General features: G+C 35.7%; 1 protein-coding gene and 1 long non-coding RNA gene across 9 annotated transcripts in view; one reads left to right on the top strand and one right to left on the bottom strand.

Annotated features, from left to right (window-relative positions):
• The window catches only part of CDH12 (cadherin 12), a 1,104,089-nt gene that overhangs the window by 388,240 nt on the left and 691,264 nt on the right, over window positions 1–24,585 (bottom strand). The gene's annotated exons all lie outside the window — the stretch shown is intronic.
• LOC115931223 (uncharacterized) lies at window positions 643–12,428 on the top strand. 4 transcript variants are annotated; one of them, XR_008673339.2, is made up of 5 exons: window positions 643–757; window positions 2,335–2,457; window positions 4,878–5,061; window positions 11,690–11,782; window positions 12,210–12,428. It is a non-coding gene; the product is annotated as an uncharacterized lncRNA (long non-coding RNA). The 4 variants fall into 4 exon arrangements; XR_008673338.2 differs by lacking the exon at window positions 12,210–12,428 and having other exon boundaries at window positions 11,690–11,821; XR_008673340.2 differs by lacking the exons at window positions 11,690–11,782; window positions 12,210–12,428 and adding an exon at window positions 5,434–6,083.

Raw genomic sequence — 24,585 nt, 5'->3', positions numbered from 1 at the left:
ATAGAAAATCAAGTCTTAAATATGAGTGATTAAAAATTATACAAACAATAGCTCATCATAATTTTTGCCGAGTGCTATTGTCCCATATTACCTTTCTCCAAGGTATACCTAAGTGTGATGATTTCTCAGCTAAAAAAAGGCACATTTTTCATACCATAAAGTCAACTTAAGTCAGACATACTAGACAAGCTATTGGCTAAATTTGAAATGTATTTCTACTTAATTTTTACTTAGCTTTTGAGAGTTTTGATTACATAAGTAATGCCAAAAGAATGCCACACAATAATTTCAAACAACAGAGAAACGTATACATTTAAAAGTGTATAAAGTAAAAAGAGAAGTAAGTTTCCTTTCGCATTCATCCAATCCTGTATATTTGTATGTGCTTTTTCACAACTGCCTCTGTGCATGTGTGTGTGTGTATTTGTGGCTGCATATGTATAAACTAAGAATTTTAGTCTATAAACTTACAGCAAATATTGACACATTTCTTTATTGCTGTTATTGTTTTTATTAAAATTGAATCATATCCTGAGCCCCCAACTTGCCATTACATGAACTAAGTTCTTCCCATCTCAGGAATCAGAAAATCCCAAGAATCTTTATCACAACAGAATGTTCTGGGAGAGTCCCCTTGGATTTAGGACACACAGGTCACCAAGGAAACGGCCCTGTGCAAACTCACACCATCATGTGAAGTGGACATCTGCATTCTAGTGCTACACAGACTACACCGTCTGCTTCAGAGAGTTTGCAGGTGATCTTCTCTCAGTCTGTCCTCCTCACATTTCAGGTCCTTCACAGAGCCAACTCCTGCTCACTGTTATCCTCAGCCTGAAATCACAAAGCTTCCTTATGTAGGCCTTCTTTATCAACTCAGATTAAATTAAAACCTTTCCTCCTAGTGGACAACAAGGCACTTTTTAATGTATCCATTATCATACTTCTCAAATTTATTTTTGCCAACTCTCTGCTTCCTTACTAAACTATGGTATCCATAAGGGTAGCTTACAGTGCTCAACATTTATTCATTAATTGGACAGATACTCACTGAGCTTCTACTATGGTGAATTGATGTGCTGGATGCTGAGAATAAAACTTCTATTTGAATGGCATGATTCTCTCTCACTGTCCCTACCTTTGAGACAGATGTGAATAAAAAAGCTACACATTATTACTTAATTAGAATGATAAATGTTATACTATCTATGTGAGTAGTTGGAGCAAGTTAGTCTAGTGAGAGAGGTGAGTGTTTCAGGAAATTCTCTGGAAAAATTTGTATGTAAGTTGAGACCTGAGAAGTAAACACAACTTCATTAGGAGAGAAGAGCGTCCTTAGTTCTTTAGTGAGACTGGAAGGTGTGTGGAGTAAAAGCCTTAGAGAGGAGGAGGTGGTGGACACACATTCTGAAAGAAGAAGTATTCTAAAGCCAGGCTGGCCAGCAAGGATTTTATATTACCAAATCTTTTGGGGTTTTTTCCATGAGAATACTGTGAAGCCATAAGCAAGGCAGTAATATGAGTAGATCTGCAATTAGAACATGATGGTGGACTTGGCCAAGATGGTGAAAACAAACAGAATAGAATTGAAAAATATTTTGGAGTTAAAAATAGGAGAATTTAGTGATTCACTGATTGTGGGTCTGAGGCAAAGAAGATAAAAGTTAAAAAATATAAGAGGAAAAGCAATAGTTAACACTCATAATGCACTTGCTAGGTACTAATCATTAAGTTTCTCACATGTATTAGTAGATTTAATTTGCACAATAACCATAAGAAGTAGGTGCTATTATTACTCAAACATCATCCATGAGGAAAGTAAATCAAAGGGTTAATAAATAACTTGCCCAAAGTTGTACGGCCATAGGGTGGTTTGGTTCCAGAATCTATTACTTACACATTACTCCTGGGCTTTTGGAATGAGAAACTGAGGATGGTGTTGCTATAAACTGGAACAGGGAACATTGGAGAAGCAGTGAATCTGGGTTAAGGCGCAAGATGATTGTTGAACAGGTTGAATTTAAGGTGCCTCTGAGATAGGCAACTAGAGATGACAGGTCTGGCATTCTAAAGTTGAATATAAACAGAAGACATCATTTTAGAAATGATAATGAAAGCCATGAGATGCATGAAAGCATTCAGGATTACAGTATAGAGCAAAAAAAGAAAGCCTATATGAAGTAGAGGAAGGGGTATTGGCCTCATTGTCTAGGGAGGAACTGCTAGGGTAGTAGAACAATGGGATTATGCTGTCACAAAAACCAAAGAAGAAACATAATTTCTTAAATCATGGTCTGTCACTGAATCTGGTTATAAAACCTTATCTTGCACTAGAAGGATCTGTAGCTTTTCCAGCTGAGAATGGGGTTCAGGATACTGAATCAACACAAGAAACGAGAGAAACTGGGGATGAAGAGAACTCAGCTAAATTTCCTACAGGAAGGAGAGATTTTGACAGTGAGTAGTTTTTCAAAATTCAATTCTTACATCCTACCATTAAACAGAACTCTGAGTTTAAACAAATTTGGATGCAATCATAACAAAATCAAATAAGACCATGGCTCAATTACACCTGCCAAAAACGTGGGATTAAGAAGTGTTTAATTAGTTCTTATCATTTTGGTTTACTCAGAATTAGTTATACTAGATCCATTCTTCTTTTTACTTAATAAATTTCGTGTGATAATTATAGTCCTTTAAACAATTTAAACTTTCTTCTTCCTTCAGCACTCAGATGTATGCTGGGAAGAGTCTACCAATCTTGCTGGCAAGTCTGATTCTTTTTTTGATATGGACCTGTTGGTCCATATCATCTTTTCAGAAAAAAAGCATTTAATTGCCAATGGAAGGAGAAGCCCATAATGTTACTGTAACTTGGGTATTATGTTAAATGTCTGTTTTAAAAGAAAGTAGTGTTAAGACAGATCAGTAACCAAAATCATAGGCTTTTTCTGTGCATTGAACTTTGTGAAAATTCTGTATAATTATGACTTACTAGTATTTGTGAACAATGCTTAACATACTAACCTTACATACACTCTAGACCAAAATAAGGCATCATAATTTACACCTTAATCTCAAAAATTAAGCATGTCTTTGGTGAATGGTTTTATATATACATAAACCTAAAGCATATAAGACAAAAATTTATGTTTGGAGCCTGTGTTCTGTAAAGAGAAGGTTGATTTGTCTTTTAGCTATCGTATTTGGAGTGGAACTATAATACAAATGTATAATATTCTTTTTTTTTTTTTTTTTGAGATGGAGTCTCACTCTGTTGCCCAGGCTGGAGTGCAATGGCACGATCTCGGCTCACTGAAACCTCTGCCTCCCGGGTTCAAGCAATTCCCTGCCTCAGCCTCATGAATAGCTGGGATTACAGGTGCCCACCACCATGCCTGGCTAGTTTTTGTATTTTTAGTGAGGCAAGGTTTCACCATCTTGGTCAAGTTGGTCTGGAACTCCTGACCTCGTGGCGTGCACCACTGAGTCCAGCCTATATTCTTGTTTATCAGTTCAAAAATGTTCTGCACTGTTTTTGACTCTTTAAAAACAACTTAGATTCAAATTTATAGTAGAAGAAAAAAAATCTTTCAGATAAGAGGTGTTCTCCAGAATGGAAGAACTACTTGGCAGGTAAGAAATAGCGTCAGTGTCCTAATGCATATTGTGGACTGTTTGCATATACTTCTGTTTGTAAAAATATCAGTTTTACTTTTCAGAGGATTTGTAAGAAACATTTAAATTTTCATTGAAATAAATGACAAGTCATACTGCCGCTTAAAAAAAAAAGACCTTTGTCAAGGAGAGTGCAGTCAACCAGTAAATTGCAGATTCTCAGAATGTTTATTGATGTACTGATTATTCATTCTGTTACACGCTAACATCTGTATATTTTTACCAGTATTCTCAGACCACTTCTACCAAAACATAAATCTGTGATTGTGATCTCTGAAAGTCAGTCCTTTTATCTACTCAAGTAAGTGCAAATTTTAGAAAATAAATTATTTTCCCTAGAAATATAAGTTGTTCTTTTCTTAATTTATCCACTAACTGTTTAGAAATATAATTAGCTTCTAAGATTTGAAAAACAGTAAATTTTAAAAATCATATCTATTGGTTAAAGTTTAAAATACTTCCAGGAAATAAGCAGAATTGAGTTAATGTTAATTTTATCCAACTAATACTCGAAAAGGATCATTGATTTACATTACTGCCAGCTTAAACCATTTTAATTAATGTACTACTAATCATAACAGTGTTAGTTACAATTTTGTATTCAAGTACAATAAAGACACATAGATTTGAACTCTTTTGATTATTTTTGGCCTCTTGGTCAATGCCTCGTAGTCAAAATTTTAATTAAGATTTTGCACTAAAAGTAAAAAGAAAATTGGGATAAAAATGTGCAGTGTATTTTATTCATTATGTGGAGGCATCTTTCCTATATCCAAGTTTAACTAATACTGGTCCTCTACCTGCTTAGATTAACTGGTAAGAATTTTATAAGCATTTCTTACCATCTTGTTATAAACCCAAAATGGCAATCTTTCCACATGTGACGTAATAATTTTGAGCATGTTACAAATTAAAATAAAAAATTAAAAACAAATATTACCTTATAAAAATTCAAACGGTATGTATTGAATATTAATTTAAATTACTGTTATTAATATTACATGAAATACGCATGTTGTAAAATTTTAAATTACTATCTGGTTAAATAGACTATATATATTCTGTAGAGTCAAATCAGATTTTGGCAATGTTGTAGAATTTAACTGAATGCCCAGATGGAGGAACTTGATTATATTATAAAAAGGGGACTACAATCCTAGAGTTGGACTCAAGCACAAGTATTTCTCATTATTTTGCAGAAGAAGACACTAAGGTTTTCAGAAATTAAATTGCTTTTTGGAAAAGGTGGGAGATTCTGGGAACATAGAAACTTGAATCCAGTTTTCTTCAACTCCACATCAAGACAGTTGCATTGTGTGAGAAGATAGCTACGGCCATTTGTGATAAAATCACATATATGCAATTATGTGAAACTAATTGTGTGTATGTATCTGTGTATGTGTGCATGTACAATATATAAACTATCAATATTTATCAAAGTCCGTACAGCTGCTAGCAATGAGGGGGATCTAGGATTCTATCACATGATACCTTTTTATGAGGCCTTTGTTCTTTCCAGTACATTTGTCAGCTCGTTCATGAAAGACACTCTTAATTATTTACTGAAATATCACAAAAGTGATGGTGAGCTAGGTTGCCACATTGATCCTGATAGGTCCTTGACAAATTCATATTGACTCTCCACAAATAAAACTCTAAGGCAGTTTTTCCCATTGTGATGCTTTTGTCTACAATCTTAATTGTTAACTCTTCCAAAGAATAAACACACAATATATCAATTTTTAACCCATTTAGGTAGAAATATGGGTATATAGAAAGGAAGACAGCAAGGTTAACGGTGAGCAGTGGCTAAATGAACAAGAGAACATTCAGTTAAGTATTTCATCTCCAAAATGGTATAAACTGCGGCAGAAAGTACTTTGTTGAATCAATAGTTTCGAGACAGACATACAGTAGGGACATCGAAGGTACAAAATAGAGCACTGATGAAGGAGTGAATTATCATCTTCACAGATGAGTAGAGAAAGAGAAGGTCTAAGTATTGAGATGAGAATATAGAAATTTCTGAAGCACAACACAGCTCAGAAATTCAATCTGAATATATTCCAATCCAGTGCCTTGCAATAGATCCATAATGATCGCCTATCTTTCCATCATACAAAGCAATGCATATCATTTAAACATTTTTCTAGCATGAAAATGTGCCTGGGTTATGCAATACACACTTTACCAAAATATGATTCTGGTGGCTGTAAGCACTTAATTGTAATGACCTGTAAAATGAGCAACATTTTTAACTCTGAAATTCTAATCAATATTAGTTAATGAGGTGTGTGACAACTTATAATGCTTTTAAATACTCTTAGTGGCCATCATAATACAAATTCTCCCACTTACAGCAAATTTAATTTTAATCCTTGCAATAATATAAATGAAATACATCTAAAACACTTGATAGTAAGCACTCAAGTAAAAGTCCCCATAACATGGCCTTAAAAAAGGTTAATCTTTTAACAATGGGGTCATGAAAACATTTTTGCTATAGATATTTTTATGTTCCTCCTTGTATCAATCAGGATTAAATTTTCAAATGTTCATACCATTTAACAACAGACTGAATAAATAACAAAGTTGTTAACACAAAATGAATAAATGTTTTGTATAAGTTAAAAATAGAAGATAGAAAAAATAACTTGGTCATGTGTTTAAAATATTTTATGGCCTCTACCCCATTACATTATTCCATTTTCTCATAACTGTAGACCTTTAGCTACCAAACAGAGGGAAGGGGCATTGTACACTAGTTACCTAGAAAAACAAATCATTTATAGGTCTTATTTTTTGAAAAGGAGATATCTTTTAATTCAACTAAAATGTAAAACATTGGAAGTGTCCCCCTATCAAGGCTTAGTTTTACTATTGCTTAATACAGATGAAGAAAAAATAAATCATATACTAAACTCGGGAAGCTTGGGTTTTCTCTTAAAGTAAGCCATGCTGTGATTGTTCCATCTAAACAGTTATATCAACTTTACTTTGTATCATGTGAAAACAACAGCCTGCTGAATGACTATGTATTGTCTATTTCCACCTGCTAAACAAGACAAGACCACATGAAATAGGATCAGCTTAGCCATTACCTTCAGGAAGCTTCAGACATATTGTTTATTGCAAATGGACATATATTATAAATGTATATACAGACACATCTTTGTGATATTACTTCCTGAAGTATGTTCTTATGGAAATTTAACTTTGTTCATCCAGTCAGATTTCCAGAAATTTATCTACTGTGACAATTAATATCTTATTCTCCAACTCTTTGTTATTCTCATTCTGTACTTACTTTGCTTTCATCAAAGACATTTTAGCAAAATTAATTTCCAGGACCATTTTCTTAGTGAACTAATGCCATTTGATCAACAATGGCCATTTTCGTTTTTATCTCGAGGATCACATTGGGCATTTGTCTCTGACTTTTCACTCAGTTTATAATGCATTCTTGTTCCCTTTGGAGGATGTTTGTTCTTTTTTTCTCTGCCCGCTCCCAACATTAAAATCCAAGGTAAACTCTTAATTAAGTGGAGTTGACAGAAGTCACATTTTCTCTATAAAGAACAATTGGAATCCACTGGATTTGCCCTATCAAGAAAAAAGAAAATCGTATCTCCAAGAGTAGGTATTGGTAATTAATTAATCCCTAATCTTTTTGAAAAGTATCTGTATTAGTCCATTTTCATGCTGCTGATTAAGTCATACCTGAGACTGGGTAATTTATCTTAAAAAAAAAAAAAGAGGTTTAATGGACTCACAGTTCCACATGGTTGGGGAGGCCTCAAAATCATGGCAGAAGGCAAAAGGCACATCTTACATGGTGGCAGGCAAAGGCAATGAGAGTCAAGAGAAAGGGGAAATCTCTTATAAAATCATCAGATCTCCTGAGACTTATTCGCTACCACAAGAACAGTATGGGGAAAACTGTCCCCCATAATTCAATTATCTCCCACCAGTTCCCTCCCACAAGATGTGGAATTATGGGAGCTACAATTCGAGATAAGATTTGGGTGGGGACATAGCCAAGCTGTATCATTATCAGATATCGTATTCATCTGGTAGTGGTCAGTACATCTGTGCACAACCTCAGAGTTGGCTGATTTTTGCTTTTCCATCCTTACTATCTCACACCAGTGGTTTCCATCCTAAAGTACACAAACCATGTTATTTTTCTGCTCTTTGATTTCCTAAGCAGTATACCAGCTACTTTAGGACTGTGTTCCTGTACAGCGCCCCTTTTCTTCATGACCACCTACAAATCTATTAAGTACTTAAAGACTTTTTTCCTGTGATGGGGATTTTGATGCTTGTTTGTTCTTTCTATGCCAACTTCTTACACCTCTGAGTCTCATCCATATGTCCCAACTGCTCCCTCTAAAACTAAAAGCTACTATTTATTAAGTATTTGCTGCATTTCCAAAATCACTCTAAGTACTTTGTCTACATTGTCTCATGTAATCTTCACAGTTTTCTGAGTTGTGCATTATATGTTGCTACTGTCCACATTCCTTCACTAAAGTTATGGATTTTAGTTTATTTTAATTAAATGGCCAATGAAGATTTTGAGAAGTAACTAGTATCACATAGCAGAGGTGGGAATGCATTTGAAGATATCTATATTAATTTTCTAAGGCTGCCACAGCAAATTTGCACAAACTTGGCATCTTAAAATAACAGAAATTGATTTTTTTTACAGTTCAGAAGGCCAGAAATCTGTTTTCTCACAGTTTGGGCCAGAAGTCAGAAAGCAGCAGAGTTGGTTCCTTCTGGAGCCTCTTAGGAAAAACCTGTCTTATTCCTCTTTCCTAGCTTCTGGTGGTTCTTGACACTCCGTGGCACTCCTTGATTTCTTGATTAGTTGTATCAATCCAATCTCCAACTCTGTCATTGAATGGCCTTCTTTCTTGTATAACTCCCCTGCATCTTTGTATTCAAATATTCCTCTCCTTTCTCTTTTAAAGATACTAACCACTGGCTGGGCACGGTGGCTCACGCCTGTAATCCCAGCACTTTGGGAGGCCGAGGCATGCGGAACACGAGGTCAGGAGTTTAAGACCAAACTGGCCAACAATGGTGAAACCCCGTCTCACTAAAAATACAAAAATTAGCTGAGCGTGGTGGTGCACACCTGCAATCCCAGCTACTGGGGAGGCTGAGGCAGGAGAATGGCTTGAACCCAGGAGGAAGAGGTTGCAGTGAGCCAAGATCGTGTCACTGCACTCCAGCCTGGGTGACAAGTAAGACTCCGTCTCAAAAAATAAATAAACAAAAGATACTAATCATTGAATTTAGCTCCCACCTTAACTAAGTAGGACTTCATTTTAACTTGATTACATCTCAAAAGACCCTATTTCTAAAAAGGGTCACATTTATAAGTACCAAGGATTAGAATGTGAACATATATTCTTGAGGGACACAAGTCTACCCACTAAAATGTGTAATTCCAAATTGCATACTCAATTTTACAGTATACAGCACTAAACTACATCCTACTGCTTTACTGGGTGACTCTCTTTTAAAGGCCTGCCATGGTCTCTACCGTAATGCTTCAATTTATTTTGTTTGAGTTGTCCTATATGTTTTTCCAGACCCAATCTCAAGCCATCCTTAGCAAGAATTTTAAGAAAATCTCCCAAATTGTATAAGTACTCAGTCAATGCAGAATAAGCAGTGCTTTCCCTGATTAGTTCTATTCTGTTTCTTCTGCTTCCTGAACCTCTAGAAAGATCTCACCTGAGTTTCAGTAGAGTCTGTATACATCCTACATGAATGATCTAATCTCCAACCTCAACAGACTTCAAGTCAGTAATAAGTAAACAGAAAAACTTTGACTCATGTTTAAAATATTTCACTTGCCTTGGCCTCCCAAAGTGTTGGGATTACAGGTGTGAGCCACCACGTCCGGGTGGATCACAAGGTCAGGAGTTCAAGACCAGCCTGGCCAAGATGGTGAAACCCTGTCTCCACTAAAAATACAAAAATTAGCCAGGCATGGTGGCAGATGCCTGTAATCCCAGCTTCTCGGGAGGCTGAGGCACAGAATTGCTTGAACCTGGAAGGCAGAGGTTGCAATGAGCCAAGATCATGTGACTGCACTCCAGCCTGGGTGACAGAGCAAGTTTCAAAAAATAATAATAAATAATAAAATAAAATATTTCACTCATAAATTAATTCATTCAATAAATATTTCATTCAAGCACGTACACATTAGTACATGGTTTCAATGATCCTTGATTTAAAACCTTGGAAATAGCTTTAATTCTATATTACATTTACATCGACATCCACTCAGGTATGAATATTCTGTAGAAAAGTTTTGGTTTTTCTCTTTCCATTCTTTTGTGAAATGTTTGTCTTCCTTGTCTGCTAACACTTTTTAATATGACAATTATTATTAATTATTCACAAAGTGAGTTAATATTTGCTACATATTTAATGTCTAATTTGTTTCACTATTTTAAATGTACTGTACCTGCCTTCTGAAAAGAATGCAAAGCCCTCAAAGTCAAGTGCATAATATAATATCCTTATGGTTTTGCAGCCTACTATTCATTCAGTACTCAATAACTAGTAATGAACAGCAAATGTAATTATATATATGTATATATATAGAGAGAACACTTATGTATATATAGAACATATATATGTATATATATAGAACACACACACACACACATATATATATGAAACATAAGAATTTATGTATAGCTATGCTGAACATTTGGCTATCAGATAAAACTGTAGCTTTACAAATACTTAAGAACAGAAAAACTGAGATTGCTCCTAGATCTGGGGTGGCCAAAAGAAATGGAATCAGATGTTTTTGTTAATAGGTAATGCCCCATATCTTAACAGTCATAAGCACTGGGCCGGACAGACCTGTGCTTAGATATTCTAATATGGTATACCTTTACTAGTACCTTGGTTAGAAAAAACGACATCCCCTCTAGGTGAACAAATCAGAAAAACAGACCAGCTCTTAACAGGTCAAGCTTAAGAGCACATGGCTTGGTGACGGTGGCAGAGAAGGAATTTTAGACTCTCCGGCTCCCTCCACAAGGCACTATTGTGCAGCACACACATTGCACAACCTCACGGAGTAGTGTTGGCCTTAGCTGAGGGGATAAAAAGAATTGTTTAGTTAAGAAATGAGATTTAGCAGCTTACATAAATCCTTAAGGTGTTTTACGCACTTTTTGTACATCAGTGCCTTACATTAATTAATCCATTTAATTCTACCTTCCATGAGTCTATCCACACCCATTTTACTCATGTGGAAACCAAGGCACAGGGAGGTTAAATGGCTTGTCCAAGGTCACACAGCCTTTGAGTGGTAGATTCCGGATTCAAATACATGCAGCCTGATATTGAAACTCTGTTCGTGAACACTTTACTGCCTTTAAACTGATGAAATTAGAATAAATGTAAATTCCTGGGACTAACTATTAAAAAAGTGTAATAAGCTGTAAGAAGGAGGCATTATTAAGTAAAGGAACTCACTTTGGGAAATACCAGCTTAGAACTTAATAGGCTTATGATAGTATTTATAAACAATCAAAGGATCAAGTTGATAAGCCATTCTGTGACTTGTAGATAAATATCTTATCAGTTTTTGTACTCGGCTGAAATCCTTCCTCAAGAGATTAAATCACCAAAGGGGTTAACTCTTTGTTTTGTGTGCAATTTTTCCACTGCCAATAATTTTGTTCTCTGAGCAGTGAAACAAGTAATTCCCAAATTAAGAGCATGTTAGGACTATAGGTCCTCATTTTCCTAACTGCAAAGAAAATTATTTTAAAAGTAATTTTCCCCTCAGAAGCAATTCCAAGACTGAAGGTTAAGTATACAGAGAAGCAATGATTCAGGCTTTTAAAAAAATAGCTTTTTAAAGGAGTATAAGTGAAAACAGTTAAGTCAATATATTTAATTACCAAGATTTTATTGTATCTTTTACTCACATAAAAAGACTAAAATAAAACGTTTCTGGTTTTCACAGTAACTGATCTGATAATGTCAACTTTTGAAAACAGATAGTTATGACTCAAGGCTTTGAGAATGTGAAGAGACCACCTTCACATGTTGAGAAATGGTACGATTTCACGTTATCAGTGCAGTTCCGTTCTCAGGGGGAAAGGTAAGCACATAGCTAACTCCAGCTCCAAGCTGCTATTTCATGATAACAGCTCACGGAGCTGTGGGCCTGCTAAGCCTTTCCCATCTCGTTCTGGAATTCCTCTATAGCCCATCCGTACTACCAGGAGACTGGATCCTCAAAGTAGACACTTGGTCTCATGAAGCCACTGCTGGGCTCCAGACAGAAGGAAAAACTAAGAGGTTTTAAAAGCCCCACCCTCCTTGGTTTACCTCCATCATTAAAAAACAACAATGACAACAACAACAAAAAACAAAACTAAAACGACTTATTGTTTATTAATTATGTTGTGGCAGACAATATGCTGAACATTAGGCATAATTAAATTCTTTTTAAAAATTGATAATTTATCTCTGTTTTATAGAAGTGTGAAACTGTCAGGAAGACAGATGAAATGATTTGCCTGAGGCCGTATCATCACACAAGAAATTCATATTCACCTTTCTGGAATTCTTAGGATAATGATTACATGTATTCAATTGTTAAAAATTGGCAGATAAAATTTTATGTATTTACCACGTACAACATGAAATTTTGAAACATGTATACATTGTGGAATGACTAAATCCAGCTAATTAACATAGATATTGTCTCACGTATTTATTTTTGTGGTGAGAACAGTTAATATCCACTCTCAACATTTTCCAAGAATACAATATATTACTAACTATAGTCACCATGTTGTAAAACGGATCTCTTGAAGCATTCCTCCTATATAATTGAAATTTTGTATCCTTGGACCAACGTCTCCTCAGCCTACTCACTCCTGAAATATCCCTACCCTTGGAAACCACTGTTCTCCTCTCTCTACTTCTAGGATATCAGTTTTCAAGAGTGAGATCTTGTGGCATTTGTCTCTCTGTTCCTAGCTTATTTCACTTAACGTAACGTCCTCTAGGTTCATCCATGTGCAACCCCCTAGGTTCATGTCCTTTTTTAAGGTTTAATAGTTTTCTACTGTGTACATATGCCACAATTTATTTACCCATCCACTTCTTGATAGATGCTTCAGTTGTTTCTGTACCTGAGCTACTGAGGACGATGCTCCAGTGAACACTGGAGCACAGATATTTTTACAGGGTGGTGATTTATTTTTCTTTGGATATATATACCCAGAAGAGAAAGTGCTGGGTCATACGATAGTTCTTTTCTTTTCGTTTTTTTCTTTTCTTTTTTTTTGTTTTTTTTTAGAAACCTCCATACTGTTTTCCACAGTGGCTGCACCAATCTATATTCCCAAATTAAACTTCAATGTGCAGATGAATTACCTAACATTCTTTATAAATTGCAAATGCTGGTTTACTAGGTGTGCTGATTTTGATGCATTTTTAAGACCCCCCTCCCATCCCGTGTGATGTTCCTACTCCACTCACTGATTTCCCATGTATTATCTAGGGTCTTAACCACATTGCTTGTTTTTCTATTAGAGTTTGGAACTGGGTCACCCATGCTCTGAGGCTCTATGAAACCCTGAAGCTTGGAGAGGTAAACATATAAGCTCTGCAATCCAACTGCTTGGTTTTGTATTTTGGATTTGAAACTTAGCAACCATTTTCACCCAGAGGAAATTCCTTAAGCTCTGTAAGCCTCAGTTTCTTTATCTGTAAAGTGGGAGTTACAGTAGTATTATCTCTCACTGTATTTTTAAAGACCAAATGAGAAACTTGATGTAAATAGGAACCTAATGCCTGGTACATAGTGAACGTTCAATATATACATTCATGAGTATTTTTAATTAAAACATGTTCATTGCAACATTATTCACAGGGGACAAGATATGAAATCAACCTAAATGTCTGCCAACAGATGACTGGATAAAGAAAAGGTTATATATACACATATATATGTGTGTGTATATATATATATATACACACACACACCCACACACAAACATATATACATATATATCTGTGTATATGTGTATATATACACACATACATGCACAGATATATATGTATATATGTATTACAGGTGTGAGCCATCTCGTCTGGCCAATTATTATCATTATTTTAGAAATTTATCAGTGATGCTTTTCTGTTCAGCTTTAATGAGGTGTAATGACAAAAAAGAATATATTTGTGTATGCTGTACACTGTGTTTTGATATATGTATATATTATGAAATGATTACCACAATCAAGCTAGTTAACATATACATCACCTCTCATAATTATCTTTTTGTGTAGTGAGAACATTTAAGACCTACTCTCTAAGCTGATTTCAATTATACAATATAGTATTACTAACTATAGTCACCATGCTCTACGTTAGGTCTCCAGAAATTACTTTTTCTGCATAATTGAAAATTTCTATCCCTTGACCAACATCTCTCCATTTCCCCTAACCCCAGTTTACACACACACACACACATACATATATAGTGTATATATACACATATATATGTACACATATATATACACACATATGTATATATGTATATGTGTACACATATATACACATATGCATATATGTATATGTGTACACATGTATATACACACATATGTATATATGTATATGTATACACATATATACACATATGCATATATGTATATGTGTACACATGTATATACACACATATGTATATATGTATATGTGTACACATATATACACACATGTATATATGTATGTGTACACATATACATACACACATATGTATATATGTATATGTGTACACATATACATACACATGTATATATGTATATGTGTACACATATACACACATATGTATATGTGTATATGTGTACACATATACATACACACATATGTATATACACATATATACACTATATATGTATGTGTGTGTGTGTGTGTAAACTGGGGTTAGGGGAAATGGAGAGATGTTGGTCAAGGGATAGAAATTTTCAATTATGCAGAAAAAGTAATTTCTGGAGACCTAACGTAGAGCATGGTGACTATAGTTAGTAATACTATATTGTATAATTGAAATCAGCTTAGAGAGTAGGTCTTAAATGTTCTCACTACACAAAAAGATAATTATGAGAGGTGATGTATATGTTAACTAGCTTGATTGTGGTAATCATTTCATAATATATACATATATCAAAACATCACAGTGTACAGCATACATAAATATATTCAATTTTTTTGTCATTACACCTCATTAAAGCTGAACAGAAAAGCATCACTGATAAATTTCTAAAATAATAACAATAATTGGCCAGACGAGATGGCTCACACCTGTAATCTCAGCACTTTGGGAGGCTGAGGCGGGAGGATTATGAGGTCAAGAGTTTGAGACCAGCCTGACTAACATGGTGAAACCTTGTCTCTACTAAAAATACAAAAATTAGCTGGGTGTGGTGGTGCCTGCCTGCAATCCCAGCTACTCAGGAGGCTGAGGCAGGAGAATCGCTTGAACCCAGGAGGCGGAGGTTGCAGTGTGCCGAGATCATGCCACTGCACTCCAGCCTGGGTGACAGAGCAAGACTCCATCTCAAAAATAATAATAATAATATCAAAAATAAAATAAAAATTGCTTAGAAATTTCAAAATACAATACCTTCCACTGAACTTCCTTAATCCACATAGCACTGTATTTTTCTGTCTATTGCATTGTCACAAATTTAGCCACTTAACACAGATTTATTATTGCACAATTTCTGTTGGTCGGGAGCCTGCCACATTTTGGCCAAGTCCTCTTCTCAGGGTCTCATAAGGCTATCAGGGTGCTGGCCAACTGCATCCTCATCTGGAGGCCTGACTACAAAAAGATTGGCTCAAAGGCCCCTCAGAGTGTTGGCAGCATTTGTTTCCTTGTGGTTGCAAGATTGAGGTCCCTCTTGCCTCACTATCAGTCAGCTGGGAGTGACCTCACCTCCTCCAGGCTGCTATCAGGTTATGCCACAGGCCCCTTCCGTTTCTGTAATAAAGAACTGCCCTCATATTGAATCCATATCACACCTCAGATTTCTCTGATTTCCCTTCTGCTTTCAACTAGACAAACTCTCTGCTTATAGAAAGGCTCATGTGATTAAATTGTGCTCTATTTTAAGGTCAAGTGTGCTATGTAACATGACCAAATAATGAGAGTAAAATCTATTATAGTGACATTCCCTGGAATTATGTAGAAGCGAAACTATTGCTGGAGGGGTAATCTTTGGGGCCAACTTAGACTATTGATTATTCCATGTTCAAGGAGAGCTGGCATATAATTGGAGAGCTAAGAACCGTCAGTATCTCAACATCTAAAAAAATAAAAATTGTAATTGTATTTAAAATGTTAGGAAACATAGTTAGAAATTTAGGGTTTTAAGCATATATAAAGATCTTTTAATCATGCTACCACCTAATTACAATATTAGATAAAGAAGAACAATTAAGCCTAGTCTATATGTTAGGGAAATATAGTATTTTTTTCTGGAATGATTTATTATGTGCAGACTTTGGGTTATTGGAATAGCTCATTGAACATATATGTTTTAAAGTACTTAAAATATTTTATAAATAAAGTTATTTTTATACAGAACAGAAATAGTTGATATTGAATCAGAAATACTGTATTAGCATAAGTCATATGTTTAAGGAAATATATTCCTAAACAATAGGAAGAAACACAGGCAACACTGATGTAAAAAAGATTTACAGACATGAGCTGCATGCACTTGGTTTATGGACTAGAATTCTATGCCTTCCAGAAGCAGAAAATATGCAACGACTCATTCTGCCTTATGGCCATTTCAGAGCTTTTAATCTAATTAAACCTATATGTCAGCCAGTAGCATGTCAGGGTCTTATTACTCTGCTTCCTTAGAGTCTGATATGGGAGGTTAAGTCCCTGCACAAATGTACCCCTTGGGGTTCCCTGAGGTGGAGCCGTGCAGGTTTGCGTCTTTGCTTACTGATATATATATATATATATAAAAGATAACATTAAATATTCTATTCCTGTTTTCACTTATGCGTTCACTAAGAATGATGAAAGTGGGAACTGTGTGGCATGGCCTAGGAATTGTGCATGAGCAACACTCTATTTTACATGTCTCATCAGAAGTCAGTTTCTAACCTTCTTCTGTCTGTAGACAAGCATATCACCTAAGCTTTCTCAGAGATTAAAGGTATACCACCCAGCTTAAATGGCCCAACTAATGAAAGAGAGGTACACTTAAATTGCATCTTAATGAGAAAAAATATGAAAAGGAGAATTAATAGAGATTTCTCAAATAAAATTTAATGAGCATAATTTTTATTATTGAACAATGTTTGCCTATAAAGTCTTACTCAACTTGATGAAAAAATGCTAAGATACATGTTAAGGAGTCCTCATTTTAATACTTTATAAAATTGTATATACATATACTTAAGAAAGAAAAATAATGGCATATTTGCTGTAATTAAATCATTGAGAAAAAAAGACTACATGTGTCATTTAATTTAGCTAAAGAAGGAAGGTGACTGAAAAATACAGTTTTTACATAAGATACTAAGTAGCTGGCTGGGTTTTGCTAATGTTCCCAAATTTGAAATCATTTTAAAAAGAACACTCCAATGAGCACCAGAGAACTGAGACGTTTTAAAATAAAATTATAACTGCACTTAATCTCACATTGTCTCCTTAGCCTTTTGACATTTTAATTGCTGTGCCATTTTTCACTGAGATGGCAAGCATTTTTTACATATGCATAATGTAGCCTGTGTTAATGCGTATTGATTAAAGTAGACAGTGATGCGAGGATGTTGGAATTTTACCCACTGTGATCCTATTGAATGTTTCTCTCTGCTCTTTTTGTTTTCTTTATAACCAGAGGGGGAAGAAAAGCATGTATTTTCCAACAAGTCTCTATGCTATCTGAACTCTAGTATTAACAGGTGAAAAATGACACGTTTAACAAAAGAAAGACTAGAAAGCATCTACATCACAAACTTGTAAGTCTTTCATTTCTGCATTGGAGACACTATAGGAAAATCAATAACTTCCTTTGAGTCTAGTGATCTAGCTGCTTACAAGAAATTTACATCTCCCTGACAGGCAGTTTGTAAGGTCTGGTTCACCTGGGTCACAGGAGTACACATAATTTGCATCTTGAGCAATTTCTCTCTTTCCTTCTACCTGTTCCATGAGGAAAGAAGATTGAACCTGGTCATAAAGAGAATCTCATTACGTCTCAGCTGAGAAGAGTAATTTTGTAGGTGTTCTTGGATTGCAAGAGTATCATATAACGATAATATTTTCTCATAGCTCTTCAGACATATGCACACACCAGGAAATGAAAGTAACTTACACCCAGGCACATTTGAAGCTTCTGAGCTGTCATTCACCAAATGAAATTTAAGTGTTCCATCAAAGTCATTTGCAAATATGATCTCAAGATGGATATCCAGATTCTTTGCTAACAAAAATATACAAGAAGATAGACATTTAGCTTACCTCTCATAAAATCTGAAAAAAAATTCCCCTTCTATTTTATTCTGCCCTTCAAAATACAAAAGATCTGAATGTCAAATCAATGTTTATATTATGATATGCTAATAATGCCCGGCATATACTTTCCTAGTTAGTTCTGTAAGCTCAGTTAAAAACAAATAAAAACCAAGGAGGCAATGCTGAAAACTTTTTGAATCAAAAATAGAATGCAATAGCATTTAATTATAATTAAGTCTTTAATATGCTTATTTAAATCTCACATACTTTTAAGCATGGGTCTATTTGCAAATTCATCTAAATAAATATTTGGCACGAAGTCTAAATCCACTTTATTCCAATGTTTTTTTTTCTGGGATAAAGATTATAATGAGATTCAAATGTAATAATTTTCATCCCGTATTCACGAAAATAATTGTCTAGGTGTAAATGAACGTATTATTACAATTCACTATGTGTACTCTTACCTAGTCGTGAGGTCCTCATATACAAAATAGAGGGAGAGTACAACTTTAAAGTGTTTTATATATCCATTTCATATTTTTTCTCTTTGCAGTTTGGGATGAATATCCTTAGACAAATGGTTATGTTATTAACGCACCAACATTAACCTAGAAAAGGCTACTTAGTACTACTTAAGTTGAATACTAATCACCCTGGCCTCAGTAGCCCACCATATCTTGCAAAGTATTCTGAAATCGTATTGGTGATAAACACCATTTGGAAAGGAAAAATGGCTGTATCTGTGTCTTTACATGCATGCTCCCCTCATTATTTTTGCATATGATAAAATAGATAATATTTACTGAGCACTTATCACAAGTCAGTTGTCTTGTTAAGTGATGCAGAAGCATTTTCTATTAGTCCCCAGAAAACCACTGGGAGGTTGGTAAAACACAGCTCCATTTTATCGAAGGATCCATTCATGAAGACCTTGTACTCACATAATGAAAGATTAATTTCCCGCAGGAGCAAATAAAAAGCTGAATGGGGGTGTTCTTTAGAAATATCACGGTGGTAATTCAGCTTGATTTAGAATGAATTTCTAAACCTATCTCTGCTGCACTATATTTGGTGGCTTGCTTCCCAATATTAGCCGTGTACACCTTACTTTTATATCGTTATGACAGAATACAATTTTTGTTTGCATGATGACAATACATGTTTAAATAAAAGTCTATGCATCAGCAAAAGCACTCACAGGTGTTCTGACCCACTTCAACAACTGCTTGATTTACAATATGTTGACAAATTAGCTCAGGTCATCATTTATATTATCATTACATTATATTATTATGTACTAGTGCTACATACAAATAATAAAAACAAGAATTATGATGGTGTCCCTTCAGCTTTGAAGTTCTGTGACTCTTCGTAATAGCTTTGCATTATTTTAAAGTTAGCATATAAAATAAAACTTCGTTACTTAAAAATTTGAGCACAGTTAAATTGTTGGCATCGGTTCCCCTATGTTTTTGAATATACAGGTTCCTGAAAAGGTCCATAGTTTTAGCAGAGTAGACTTTATAGCAGTGGTGAATTTTGAGGGAGAAAATAGATGAGGAATGTCATGTGCAAAACAAAGACCTAGTAAAAAATCAGCTAGAAGAGAAAGAAACTATCAATGCACACCACTCAACAGCAAGGACAAAAGAGAGACAGGACAAGAGAGGATCTGTTGATAATGGTACAAAAAGAAGGAAATAGAAAGAAAATACTGATTTTCAACTCTGGTTTAATATGGTGACTTCTTATCCAACTGCCTTAATGTTGAAAATGAATAGTTATCTCCAAATTTCTTAAGATAATGAGGATATGCCTACACATTGTCATTAGAAAATAGTGCATGGGTAAAATTTTCTTTAATGTTTTGTAGTGTGGCAGCATGTTTTTCTGCCAGGTATATTAATAAAACCATATTACATTGCATCTTTTCTGATCTATAATTATAGCTTACATGGTTCAGATGAATTTCCTCTCTGGCAGCTCTCTGTTTGACTTAATCACTGCTGATAAACACTATCACTCATTTTTTACCCACCAAATAAAATTTTTCATCTTGATGCATTTTGTCTGCATTGCACATATTTAAATACTCAGTAACTACCACAGCAAAAACTCACTTCAGTTTTTACCTTGTAGACAAATGGCTTATCTATTTAGCTTAAATTCATAAACTTTGTTACAGCGTTATCAACTGGATGAGTTTAAATATACTGGAATCAGGTTTACCATGACATAATTTAAATAGTGTAATAGTTCATTAACAAGATATTAACAAGATCAAAATTATTACTCCTTACTGAAAAAGGCAGCTCTATATACAAGGACATAGTCAAGACAGTAGCAAAATGTGTCTGTGTGTGTGCGTGCGTGCATGTGCATGTGTGTGCCTGTGTGTGTATGATTCTTTAAGGTAATGTTAGAGACAACAAACGGTAATAGACGGAGTAAAAATAAAATATGTACCAGGCCAATGAAAATTAGAAAAACTTCACCTATCTATTGCAAAATACATTGCTCTTCTGTTCTGGCTCAAACAGGTATGTGTTCCAGAAAGTTGCAAAACTCCTCAAAGACTCTTCAGTTCAATAGGGTATCCATCATCTGACCCATACAGCTGAGACTGAAAATAGATTACTGGGTATATACCCAAATGAGTATAAATCATGCTGCTATAAAGACCCATGCACACGTATGTTTATTGCTGCATTATTCACAATAGCAAAGACTTGGAACCAACCCAAATGTCCAACAATGATAGACTGGATTAAGAAAATGTGGCACATATACACCATGGAATACTATGCAGCCATAAAAAATGATGAGTTCATGTCCTTTGTAGGGACATGGATGAAATTGGAAATCATCATTCTCAGTAAACTATCGCAGGAAAAAAAACCAAACACCGCATATTCTCACTCATAGGTGGGAATTGAACAATGAGATCACATGGACACAGGAAGGGGAATATCACACTCTGGGGACTGTTGTGGGGTGGGGGGAGGGGGGAGGGATAGCATTGGGAGATAGACCTAATGCTAGATGACGAGTTAGTGGGTGCAGCGCACCAGCATGGCACATGTATACATATGTAACTAACCTGCACAATGTGCACATGTACCCTAAAACTTAAAGTGTAATAAAAAAATAAAATAAAATAAAATAAAGAAAATAGATTCAGTCTGGCAGAAAATTGTCCACAGAAGGCTTTTCTCTTTTTTTTTCTTTTTAGAGAAAAACAAGATAAAGCAAAACAAAATAAATTATTAACATGCTGCTTTGGATATGTTAGATGTGTTTCCCAAGGGACACTGTGGTATCTTCGTGGCTGGATATTTTCAGAACATCTCAGTGTATTTTCTTATTTACTGCCCTTGGTTCTCCTAGACTTTTGAACATTGAGTAGTCACATGAACGTTGTTTAGCAAAAGGAGGTGAACCAAGTAAATCATTCTCTGAGATAAAGAAGTCCATGGGAATTGGCCTTACCTCACAGAAACAAACCAAAATGAATTGTAATATTAATCTTAGTGCATTCAGGCTGCTATAACTAAAATAGCATATACTGGATAGCTTATAAACAACATAAATTTATATTTAACAGTTCTAGAGGCTGGGTAGTTTAAGATCAGGGTGCTGGCTGATTTAGTGTCTGGTGAGGGCCCCTTTCCTGCTTCGTAGGTCACACCTTTTGGCTGTGTCCTGTGTTCTCACATGGTGAAAGGGACCAAGGAGCTCAACTCCCTTGGGCCTATATTATAAGGGCACTAATCCTATTTATGAATGCTCCACCCTCATGACTAATCAGCTCCTAAAAGACCCTACCTCCAAATATCATCACCACAGGGGTTAGTTTTGAACATACAAGTTTGGGGGGGAAAGCAAACATTTAGATCATGGCAATATTCAATATCAGAAGCAGAAGATGATTCATGCTAGAGGGTCCTTGACAACTGTGTTTGGGAAAGTCATGCATGGCTCTGCACGGAGTCTCTGCCTGGCCCTCATTTAACACTCATGACCCTTGGAATGCACACGCTCTGTGACCTTGCCCAAATCCTGAAGCTTTCATTCCATAATTTAAGGGGAAGATACAAAAGTGTATAGAATTGAGCTGTCATAGAAGCTTCACTATTTTCATCCTCTCTCTTCTCATTTCTTATATCTTAACTATGATTGCTAACCCCAATGAGCTCTTTGTCAACACTATGTTATGGAGTTCCCCTAAACCTTTTTGTTTCACCTCTCCTCTTCGGTCCTGTGTTCTGAAAATTAAAGATAAAAATTTTAGATGATTTAAGAATCCTTATGAAAAAATGAGCTAACTCTGCAAATTTAAAATACTAAAACACTTAAAAGAGAGTATCATATTGCAAGAACAATCAAAAACAACCTAAAGAAAAATATCTGGCTGAGCATGTTAGCTCACACCTGTAATCCCAGCACTTTGGAGGCTGTAATGGGAGGATCACTCAAGCTCAGGAGTTCGAGACCTGCTTGGACAACATAGCAAGACCCTGTCTGTATCATAATAATAATAATAATAATAATAATAATAATAATAATAATAATAATAATAAATTGCCAGACATGGTTGCACGTGCGTGTAAGAGGCAGAGGTGGGAAGATTGGATGAGCTCAGGAGTTCAAGATTGCAGCGAGCTATAATTGTGCCATTGAATTCCAGCCTGGATGACAGAACGAGAACCTCTCAAAAGGAAGGAAGGAAAGAAGGAAAAAAGATGGGGAAGGAAGAAGAGAGAGAGGGAGGGGGGAAAAGAAAAAAATCCAAACACCTCAAGTGTGGTTAACTGCAGTTGGGAATTCAATTTATATTTGAGCTTTCTGAAATCTGAGATACTAGAGAAATATATATTTTAAAAATAACATGCATAATAACTTTACATTTATTTGTAAAGACTCATATGTTTATTATAGAATGGGGGATTAATCTTTCATTAAACTGGTCTTGTCGAAGTCACTACAACATTCACTTCCCAGCCATGTCTGTATAATGACTTCTTATCAGTTTATGTTGCTTCAGCATCCATTTTGAATACTAGTATTGCTTTCTCATACTAGAAGCAGGGCTCAGTCACCCTTTACACAGTTTTTCATCCTACAGCATACCCAAACGGCTGAAACTGGTGGTCATATATAAAAATTTAGAGGCATCTCTTCTGCCTAGCAGACTGAACGCTGCTTTCTTGCCCCTTTCTTTAAAGGGACCATTCAGTCATTTGCTCTGAACTTTGAAGGTCCACACCCTAATCTTTATATAGTGTGCTAGTTGCCACCCGTTTCTCTCTCTTTGTCTGACTCTTCATTTCTGCCTGCCATGACTCCAGGATAAAGAACTGCCCTCCAGACTCATTATACCCTCCCACACACCCTTACTTGGATCCTGGAGTCTGCAAGGAAAAGTCTTTGAACTTGTTCCTTATTTTGGTGTTACATTAAATTTGCACTTTCCATCTGAAGACTCAGGAGCTGCCTCAGGTTGGGTTTTCCCTGGAACACTGGGGAGAATACAAGGTCAAGCTCCCAATGCCAAAGTGTTGACCAGGCAGGTGTAAACTAGACACAGATCAGACAAGAATCACAGGTGGCTTGCCAATGTAAGTTTTCCCTGGTCGCAGGTATGATGTGTTTATTTTTAAAATAACATCATGCATATATTAAGTTTATTTGTAATAAACTTACAAATAAAGTTTGTATACACCCACATCCAACTCCTCATCATCTGCTCTTAGTGCAGGTTTGTCAGCTGCTCTAGTACTGGACCCATAATTTAGCTGGGGCTCTGACATCATGGAATATTTTATTTTCCCTTACCTAGCTCTCAATACACCCTATTATGCAGGCTATTCCTCTGCAGTCTCTTTTGTTGGTTCTTCCTCTTCCCTCTGACTTTTTTTTTTTTTTTTGAGACAGAGTATTGCTCTTTCGCCCAGGCAGGACTGCAGTGGCGCAATCTCAGCTCACTGCAAGCTCCGCCTCCCGGGTTCATGCCATTCTCCTGCCTCAGTCTCCTGAGTAGCTGGGATTACAGGCGCCCACCACCGCGCCCGGCTAATTTTTTGTATTTTTAGTAGAGACGGGGTTTCACCATCTCCATCTCCTGACCTCGTGATCCGCCCACCTCGCCCTCTCGACGTGCTGGGATTACAGGCACGAGCCACCGCGCCCGGCCCCCTCTGACGTTTTAATGTTGCATCTCAAGGTTCAGTCCTTGGCCCTCGTTTATCCTGTTTATATACATTTGGTTGGACTTCTCATCCAATGTCAGGACTTTCAATATCCTCAATATGATGACAACTTCCAAATACATATTTCCAGCCCAGACTCGCTCCATTCCT

This window comes from Gorilla gorilla, chromosome 19 (genome assembly GCF_029281585.2).
Source record: "Gorilla gorilla gorilla isolate KB3781 chromosome 19, NHGRI_mGorGor1-v2.1_pri, whole genome shotgun sequence".
Lineage (NCBI taxonomy): Eukaryota > Metazoa > Chordata > Mammalia > Primates > Hominidae > Gorilla > Gorilla gorilla.
This window is presented reverse-complemented; position numbering and strand designations above follow the sequence as displayed.